At 36.1% G+C, this 10,214-nt stretch overlaps 1 long non-coding RNA gene across 1 annotated transcript; it reads right to left on the minus strand.

Moving 5' to 3' along the window:
* Nucleotides 1-2,284: 2,284 nt before the first annotated feature.
* Nucleotides 2,285-5,347, minus strand: LOC149452933 (uncharacterized). The gene is made up of 3 exons (XR_016314741.1): nt 3,850-5,347; nt 3,674-3,730; nt 2,285-2,717 (listed from the first exon to the last, which is right to left on the minus strand). It is a non-coding gene; the product is annotated as an uncharacterized LOC149452933 (long non-coding RNA).
* Nucleotides 5,348-10,214: the final 4,867 nt, after the last annotated feature.

Raw genomic sequence — 10,214 nt, forward strand, 5'->3', positions numbered from 1 at the left:
CATTTTATAGACCATGCATACAGAAACAGCTGGGATCCATGAGTCTTTCCTTTGTTTTATTCAAGGTAAGATGGACAGAAGCTATTCATTGCCAGAGATTGTATATAATTTGAATAAATATATACGATGTATGAATACTGTATGTTGGTAAATTCGCAACCATCTTTTTTTTGACTGCTCTAAATTGGGCAGAGGTGAACAACCTATTGCTACTGGTTACTGCACTTGGCAGATCACTAATGATCTTTGCATAGCTTTATTAAATCTAAACTCCAGGCAGATATAAAAGACAAAACTTATCTCAGCTCTGTATTCATTCATACATAATGTAATATATATTTATATATTTTTAATAGAACAAGTGTAAGTACCTGAGTTTGATTTGGTATCATCCTCTTTCAGTTCCTGCACAGAAAAGCTCAGACTGGGGGATCGGGGAGAGAGATGAGTGACAGAGAGATGAACTCATTAGTGTGCTGCTTCTCCTATCACTGTTCAGTCGCAGAGTGGGGGTGGGAATGAGACCTGTAAGAATTACTGAACTACAGGGAAGAGAAATTGGGTCTTTGCACTGCTAGAGCTGTTCTGTGTGTCAGAACTTTGTACATCTCAGATCAGAGTAAACAGAAAGATGAATTCTCTATCCAGCCCCATATAACTATTTCATTAGTGTATTTAGCTGTTTACCTGTAGTTATTACCTGTCTCCAGACAGGTTGCATTTCCTCTTACAAGAAAGAAAAACAATCAACCTGTACATATATATAATTTTTTTTACTAATTTCAGAAATGAGAATGCATTTACTATGTAGAACAGAGTATATATTTCCGTATTTAAATCAGTGGATATGTTTACCTGGACCCAGATGTAATACCTATATAATCATAATAAAAACTATAGTCCTTTGTCTTGGCTTTATATTTTAAACCTGATCTGTATAAATTTAAATTTCTTCAATGAAGTGGAGCTAGTTACAAATTAGGTCATTTTATAGTTGGATAAACTAGGTGCATACCTTTAAAATATCCATATGGGCACACCACCCATATTAGCATACTGATGTATGTATACATTCTTATATATTCACATGCTTGCATATAAATATATAGTATATTGATGCCAAGCCTTTTTATAATAACCATCTATAGACTATGCAACAGATGTTTTATAAAAAGTCTTTGCAAATCTATCTATCTATCTATCTATCTATCTATCTATCTATCTATCTATCTATCTATCTATCCATTCCTTTAGAGCAAAAATATATAGAAAGAATGTATAGAACTCTTTGATGAAGCTTGGTATACTGGGTATTCTGCTTTCTTCCTTGGTGGCAGCTATAAGCATTTTGATTGTAATGTAGCAAGCATTTGGTGGAAATGAAAATGAATACAAAAGAACAAATAGAAAAAAAAGCTATAAAATTATAATGAGGGAGCATGCAGCCTTTCTCAGCAAGCGGCTCAACAGAGCAGAAGCAAGACCCCAGTTACGGCACTGTGACTCATTATTAGAATCCTTTGCCTAAAGGGTTGGAGCAGTGATGCAGTGGAACATCATGCTGGGAACCTGATAGCTGGATGGAGTGACTGTGAGGCTAATCAGCTGAAGGCTCACACTTGTTTCCTGACAGACATATGCAGAATCAAACATTAGAGCGTGGGATGTAGCTATGGCTGTCTGAGTGCAGACTCCTGTGCTAGTGAAAAATGGGTGCTGCATTTTACCACACCGCTTAAAGTCTATACTGGCTACGATAGCATCCTGTCTTGCACAGGGTGCATAATCAACCGTGTACCTTTATCAATTCAAATTAAAAAAGTATCCTTAGTACAAATAGCCAAGAAGGAAATCAAATATGTTACACAAATAAAATTGAAGAGATGCAGTGAAGCTGATTCATGCTAGGAAATTAGATTAGATTAATTTGCTCATCTATCAATGTAACAACATAGCAATATCTTATTTCTAAATCATCACAACCCCCCAAAATAATTTTGTACTCATTTTAAACGTCCCATTTGTTCTTTGTTTAGTGTATATGATACAAAGGTTTAATAGCTTTGGAAACAGAAACTAAAAGAGAACAATGAAGGATAACTTACATTTTCCACCCTGATACTATTAAACAAGTCTCTTTGGCACATGAGGCATATTGTGATTTTTCTTCCTTGAAACACAAATGCACAACCGATGTTCTAAGATAATGTGATTATACAGTAAACAAATCGATATATATATGGAAGACATATAAAGGAAGAAATCAACTTTTGTTGGAGATAAATGGATGTCCCAAAATATATATTTTTTTATTTAAAAATAAATATTTTATTTCCCTCTTTTATTACATGGTAAATTTAAGATTTTACAGACACACATATTTTATGGTTGCTGTGCTGATAAAGGACAATATGCTAGGTTTCCATAGGAGATGTGTATTTAACAAGACATTTGATAAGGTAAGCAGATATTGTATTTTCCACCGTGTTAAACTCAAAGGTTCAAAAGTGTTTGCACAATTCTGTTGATTGGAATATTCCTTAAAACTGTCCTGCAAAAACATATTCCTGGTAAGTTTGCATGTCGCTCGCTATGTAGAAGGCGGAAATAACATTTGTCAGGAACAATTGCTCCTTACCAGACTTAACTTCAAGCAGAGAGATGCATGTCTACTTGTCATTATCTTACTTCCCTTTTCTTTTATTAGTATGGAATTCCTGAAAAATAAGCAAAAATGCATTAACCCTTAAGCTGTAAAAGGAATGCAGTGTTTTCAGCAACAAAGACATAAACATGTATAAAGACTCAAAAAGTACAAAACAAAACAGTGGACTGTAACTTTGTTTTTAAAATATCTAAATTACTAATATTCTTTAATTTTCCAAAATATTAAACTTTTTTTATTTTCTTTCCTTTAAATTCAAAATAATATATATAACATACAGTAAGATGATACCCTTACCTATGATAAAACTGCTATGTGATGGCCTATTTTCTGCTGAATAGACAGAAAACATACAAAACTGGTAAAATAACCTAGAGTGGGGAACAGTGGATGCATAGTTTATGACAGCCAATCAAACAGATGCTTGTTCATTAATGTAGTTGATTTGATTATAACATAACATCCTGTTCAGACTGGAAATGAAAAAGGCTCATTTAAAAAATCTTTTCTTGTTAATAGGGATGAACTTTGGATTTGGGTAAGGTTGGTCAGTTTTTTTAAAAAAAGGTTTTTAAAAAACAAACAAAAAAAACTTTGGAATATTCCTAAGCTATTCAGAAGCTTATTCCTTCGGGAAGGGATGTGACAGGGTGATTTGCAGTCAGGAGATTTTTACACCCAAAAATAATTTTTATCTGTCTGCAACAGTTGATTGATAGCTAGCTCTCCAAACACACATGCTACATTTTATATTAAATGGGGTCTTTTCTTTTTTTTTATTAGATCTAAATATTTTTTTGTTTGTGGTGATTAGTGCACATCAGGTAGTTGTTGCTGATAGTATCCCCAAGAGCCTTTAGTTAAAAGAAAAAAATGTGATAAACTGAAAGAACAGTGTGCTCTTAAACCAGTTCCCATTACATAACATTTCACACACCCCCTATCCCTACAGATAAAATAAAAGATAGGCATACACTTGTTAGGCCTATTATCCCTAATTAAACCTACCCTGCTGCTGGCAAGTTTTACTTTCTTGTATCCTTTTGTGATATCTTTTTTTCATTACTAAGAGGTGAATGAAAAAAAAGTCAGTGAACCAGACATAATATTATATACAGTACAATAACTATTGATAAAGTATTCACAGTTCAGGAGATATTACCACTTGAAAGCATTTCACTTACAGTCTTACCATCCTTATGTTTGTTTAAACAGGGCAGGGTGGCCTAATGAGGAAAAAAATAATACAAAGAATTAAAAAAGGCTCATGAACGTTAGGACGTTCAAAATCAGAAAGGTCAAACTCAGAGACCAACTTACAGGAGAGACCCACTTGGACTCTGGAGAGGGGGACTCAGATTTAGAAAAGGGGGACTTACTAAACACACAAGAAAAACTAATTTCAGAGACGCAAGCCTGTCTTAGTTTCATAAAGGAGGCTGGCCTGGTGTGCTGGGCCTAAAGGAAGGCTCAGGCTGCTGGGTGTCAAAAGCTAACTCAGGGTACTAGGCCTCAGAGGCAAACTCAGGGCAACCTCCCATGTCAAACCACTGAAACCTTTCCCATTCTGAAATGGGCACAGTTTTGCAAAGAAAGATTTATTACAGAAATCATCAATGACTCTGGGATGCTTAATTATATTTGGGTGCTTTCATGATCCAGGGATCTTTGCTATACAGCAAGGCCAGATCCTGGACCTTCCAGCAGACTATACTAGAGTTAAGCAAAACAGCCTTTTTTAAGGCCCACCCTAGCTTGTTAGCGGACAATGAAGAAGTAGCAGTATACCGAAGAGGTCACCCCTGTGTTGATTCTTCTATTCACAATCTAAGTGCTGTGCAGGTTTCCAATATTAAACAAATACAAATCCATTAACACCTATCCATACCATTAAAATGCTCTTAAATCCTAACACTTATTTAATCCTTCATCTAAACCTTAATGTGTATTTCCACTTCTGCATTTACATTTGAGAAAACCCCACTATCTGTTTGTGTTTCTATTCACACAGCATGCCTAATATTTAAAAAAAAAAACTCTTATCATTTAAATCTTTCTCAGGGTTTCGTGGCTGAACAATTTTTTTGAACAATGTTAGAGTGAGTCTGTCCTTACACAATGCAAGAAGCCCTTTGTTAGGACAGACAGAGTTCAAATTTAGTTAGAGTTGATAATGAAGATCTGCCTATATAGTACAAACAAGGTTAATTATGGCAAGCACATCTGCTAAGCCTCCTCATAAATCGCCTTATTTAGTTTTGTTTCTTCAATGAAGATTCCAGAATACAGCATCTAAAAAAGGTAATTTTTAAATATTTTTACGTTATATTAAGATGTGGAGACAAGTATAAAGTAGGTGTTATCCCAAATTGGCTGCAAAAGTGGAAATACACTTTAACTCAATCCAAACCAAAAGCAAAGATATGCACCGGTGGAGTGGAGGATATTGAAGTGAACGCGCATGGACATTGACAGGTTTGCTTCAACTGATGGAATCTACTGTATCGTCAAAAAAATGCTGAATTATGAAAATGAGTGGTGAAAATACAAAGCTATTTTAAAAATATATGAAATGTTCAATCCATAGTTCTCATGAAAAAAAGACTGAAATATTATTTTTGGCCTTCTATAAATATGCTTCTATAAATATGTAAGTATTTCTATCTACATAGTTATCACAGTCTTTGCAAGAACATGGTATCAGTAAAAATTCTTGAAAAGAATAACTATGTCCACTAATGTGTCAGAAGACTAAACAATGTGCAAATTCTTATACGGTATATAAGTCTAGAGGGCTTCTTTGGTAGGTGAAATAAGGCCCATGTACAAGCATGTACATTCTTCAGAACATTAGTATTAACTACATTTTGGTTTCTAAAATAATATTTCTGAGTGACGTACCTATAAAATGATATGATGATATAAGACGAATTGCAGCAATTCATACTTTAAGACATACGATAAGCGATGCAGTATTAACAGCCACTGGTTTGGGCCATATAATATTTTGGAAATTTGAACACAAAATATCATCATTATTTTTACTGTTAATTTATTGACAGTCATAATATCAGCAAGAACAGCTAAAAATGTGTCAGTGTGGATAAGATAATAATTGGCAGCTCAGCAGGAGGATCCTTGACAGAGCTATCCAGAAGAACATCTAGTCTCTTCTTGTGTTTCATTGATCAGTTCAATTGAATTTCATGTCTACTTTCTCAAAACAACTTATTTCCTTTATCATTGTTTTCACCAGGGCAAGAAGTGTTCAGGTATTCTTCAAGTATATCCTGCCTGAGGGAAATATGGCTATCACATTAGTTTTCCCATAATGGCTGAATAATGCTCAGTCTACTACTGACCTGCCAATACAGCAAGGGCATTATCAGTTTCTCATATAATAAAACCTACATGGAATATATATTTTTATACATGTATAGTATGTAATTTCCTTATTTATCATAGGCAGAACTATACAAGTCATATTTTTTATTATTTTCATAGTCAGGTGAGAACAAATTATTTTATATTATTTTATTCAACCAGGAGATAGAGTTTTAGTAGTGACACCTGTCAGGTTTTTATAGCTTGGCAAGAAATGGGTTGAGGAAACTGGATCCAAAGCTGGTATGGAAAATATAAAATGGAATGAAGTGACTCAAATCAGTCTAGTCTCATACATAGGGATGGCTGTAAGGGGAGCATCAGTCCAGGGAGTTTAGGAAAGAAAAAACACCATGCCAATGGATATGAATATGTTTATTGTATCTTAAAACATCCAAAAAACCAACACAATTCAGGAGTTCTGAAGGACTCTCTTCATCAGGTCTCAATATAATGGTGGAAATTACATAGAATAATGCTATACCAAAAAGGGTTAAAATATTTCCAGGATGCAAAAACCAGCTAATGACAGATTACAGATTTACGTACTTTATTTCTGAATCTACTTTAGGTATGGAATTATTACAGTATATAAAGACCTATTGAAGTGGGTACTTCAAAACCTCCAACATGCGTAGGAATGTTCTTTATTTATGATGAAATAATATTCACTATTATATGATAAAAACATATTCAAACTCTCTTATTGAAGCATGCTCTTTGTCTTCTAAACTTGACCTTAATTGCTGTCTGTGTCCCTCCTGGGAAGAGACAAAAGGTAAAAGAAATATAACATTTTATATTAGCCACTGGAACATGACTGTATAATGGACTTTCCCTTTCACATTGGAGGTTGGGTGTCCAGGAAATGAAATTAAATCTCGTTAAAGGATAAAAAAGGGGAAAAAAACAAATAAAAACATATAGCATACACAAGTGCTACACAAGCCATATTGTAATTTATTGTGATTAAAATACCTTTCCCTTTTAATCTGTATTTGTCTGCAAAATGTAAAATGGCAACCTGGAGGTTTTCTGTACATTTTTGGTGTGCACTGATTTTCATAGACGTCTTTACTAAGATACAAGTCAGATTTTAGGCATCCTCTGTCACAAAATTTTCATTCTTGGTGAGATACACCCAAAGGATTATTGCCTTCTAGAGGGATTCAGACCCTGAAAATTTCCTCATTAGAACACTGCAAGTGCAACAGCTAATTAATAATGAAAAAATCACTCCCATTCAGATTTATTTTGCACATTGACAAAAAAAAACAGCTCTTTCTTCACAACAGAAACCCTTTCCTACATCTAAAACAAACAAAAATAATAAACAAAATCACAATATACAGAGCATGTATTTTTCTGTATATTGTGATTTTGTTTATTTTGTTTTGTAATTTTGCATGATGACTAATATGTTGTTGTTTTATATAGTTATGCCCTTATCATTTATCTGGGTCCCGAAGAAGCCAAACTTTGGCAAAACACGTTGACCTTCATGCACTCGAAGAATACAATGTATCCATATTGGACTCTCAAAATTCTATTCTTTACTCGTGGTTGAGTCAGTTTCCAGAGCTATTCAGAATTATATGGAGGGCTCCCGCCTCCACTGTGTTGGGGGAGCTCTATGTTGTTTTTAATTTTTGAATAGCATTGTACAATAAAATTGAGGTTTTATGGAATTTTGACTGATCTTTTATGCTGTACTTATGTAGCCTGGTGTTTGAGGTAGGCTGGTTATTGTTATTCAGCTTCTACCTGTTTATTTATTTATTTCATTATTTATTTCAGGTACTTATATAGCGCCATCAATTTACACAGCGCTTTACATATACTGTATATTTTACATTCACATCAGTCCCTAACCCTCAAGGGGTGTACAATCTAAGATCCCTAACTAACATTCATACATACACATACTAGGGCCAATTTAGACAGGAGCCAATCCACCTACCAGCATTTATAAATATTTATTTGTTGGGCAAAATTTGTGGAAATGCAAGAACAATGGAGATAAAACATCAGTATAAAACATATTATTGTTTGTGTGATTGGCTCGCTGCTTTACAGATATGAGTGGAGTTGTGGGCATACCCTGCAATAGAATTTTCATTTTAATGAGATTCTCTCCAGGGATCCCCCCCAAAAAAAAAATTCTGTGAGCAAGCATATGGGAGAAGAAAGGGCAAATTATTTAGAAGAGAAAAAGGACAGAATCTGCAAAAAATATTGGTAGCATCCTTGCAATGTATGCAGTTCACCTAGATAATTTTTTCTCAATAAAACTAGTATTACAGTTTAAAGTGAACCTGTCACCACAGTGTCAATGAAAAAAAGCCTATAAAGAAGCACATCTATACCTAGAGCATCTTTTCTACTGGCACATGTCTTGAAGCAGGCCTCTTCACTTCTCCCCAGCTGCTGCAAGTATTTGACCCTTCCAAATAGGTCAGCTACCTTTCCCCCATTGCACATAGGGGTTACTGGCTTGCATGTCTTGTAGTGATATACGAGCTGGCAAGGGGATATGCAGTATGTGGCAAGGGGAGCAGGTATTCACACTCACACACCAAGAAATGTGTGATTACTTGCAGCCAGGGAAACAGTGTCATTTCAGCACAAGGACTGCTGGAGGAGTGAGTATAGTTGTGCTTGTTAAAAGGTACACATATTTTATTTCTTTATCAGCGAAAGGATCATTTTTAGCAAATCAGCAACCCCTTGACACATTCTGCATACTGAAAGATTTCAAATGACTGCCAATCACACCAGAATATTCTACTGGATTGCAGCTACATAGCCTAGAGAATTCACTGATTTGGAGGGTTGGTATATATACACTATATTACCAAAAGTATTAGGACACCCCTCCAAATCATTGGATTCAGGTGTTCCAATCACCTTCATGGCCACAGGTGTATAAAACCAAGCACCTATACATGCAGACTGCTTCTACAAACATTTTTGAAAGAATGGATCGCTCTCAGAAGCTCAGTGAAGTACTGTAAAATGGCAGAGTGGGGTCAGCGCATGCTGAAGCATACAGTGCGCAAAAGTCACCAAACGTCTGCAGAGTCAGTAGCTAAAGGCCTCCAAACATCATGTGGCCTTCAGATTAGCACAACAACAATGTGTAGCGAGTTTCATGGAATGGGTTTCCATGGCTGAACAGCTTCATCCAAGCCTTACATCATCAAGTGCAATGGAAGGCGTTGGATGCAGTGGTGTAAAGCACGCCGCCACTGAACTCTAGAGTAGTGGAGACATGTTCTCTGGAGTGATGAATCACGATTCTCTGTCTGGCAAGCCGATGGATGTGTCTGGGTTTGGCTGTTGCCAGGAGAACAGTACTTGCCTGGCTTTATTGTGCGAAGTGTAAAGTTAGGCGGAGGGGGGATAATGATGTGGGGTTGTTTTTTAGGGGTTGGGCTTGGCCCCTTAGTTCCAGTAAAGGGAACTTTTAAGGCGTCAGCATACCAAGACATTTTGGACAATTTCATGCTCCTAACTTTGTGGGAACAGTTTGGGGATGGCCCTTTCTGTTCCAACATGACTGCGCACCAGTGCACAAAGTAAAGTCCATAAAGACATGGATGAGCGAGTTTGGGGTGGAGGAAGTCGACTGGTCTGCACAAAGTCCTGACCTCAACCCGATAAAACACCTTTGGGATGAATGAGGGTGGAGACTGCAAGCCAGGCCTTCCTGGCCGACATTAGTGCCTGACCTCACAAATGCACTTCTGGAAGAATGGTCCAACATTCCCATAGACACACTCCGAAACCTTGTGGACAGCCTTTCCAGAAGAGTGGAAGCTGTTATAGCTGCAAATGTTGGCCAACTCAATATTGTACCCTATGGACTGGGATGCCATTAAATTTCATGTGCTTGTAAAAGCAGGCATCCCAATACTTTTGGCAATATCGTGTAGCAAAAAATAGTGCAGGAACTACTTTCAAAATAAGAGTCACACCGATCTGAACGGTTGCATTGCAGGGAATAGGGTGCGACTTGCACTTTAAAAATGTCAAATCGCATGACAAGTCGCAGTGGTGGGAACCAGGGCTTAAAGTATATCTAAACCCAAGAACAACATTGTAGATCATCAGTCTTTATGTGTGGTGGCTGCTGCAAATTTCTTTTTTTTCCCTTTTATTTTTA

This window comes from Staurois parvus, unplaced genomic scaffold (assembly GCF_062004578.1).
Source record: "Staurois parvus isolate SC_StPar_1 unplaced genomic scaffold, SC_StPar_1.0 ptg000454l, whole genome shotgun sequence".
Taxonomy (NCBI): domain Eukaryota; kingdom Metazoa; phylum Chordata; class Amphibia; order Anura; family Ranidae; genus Staurois; species Staurois parvus.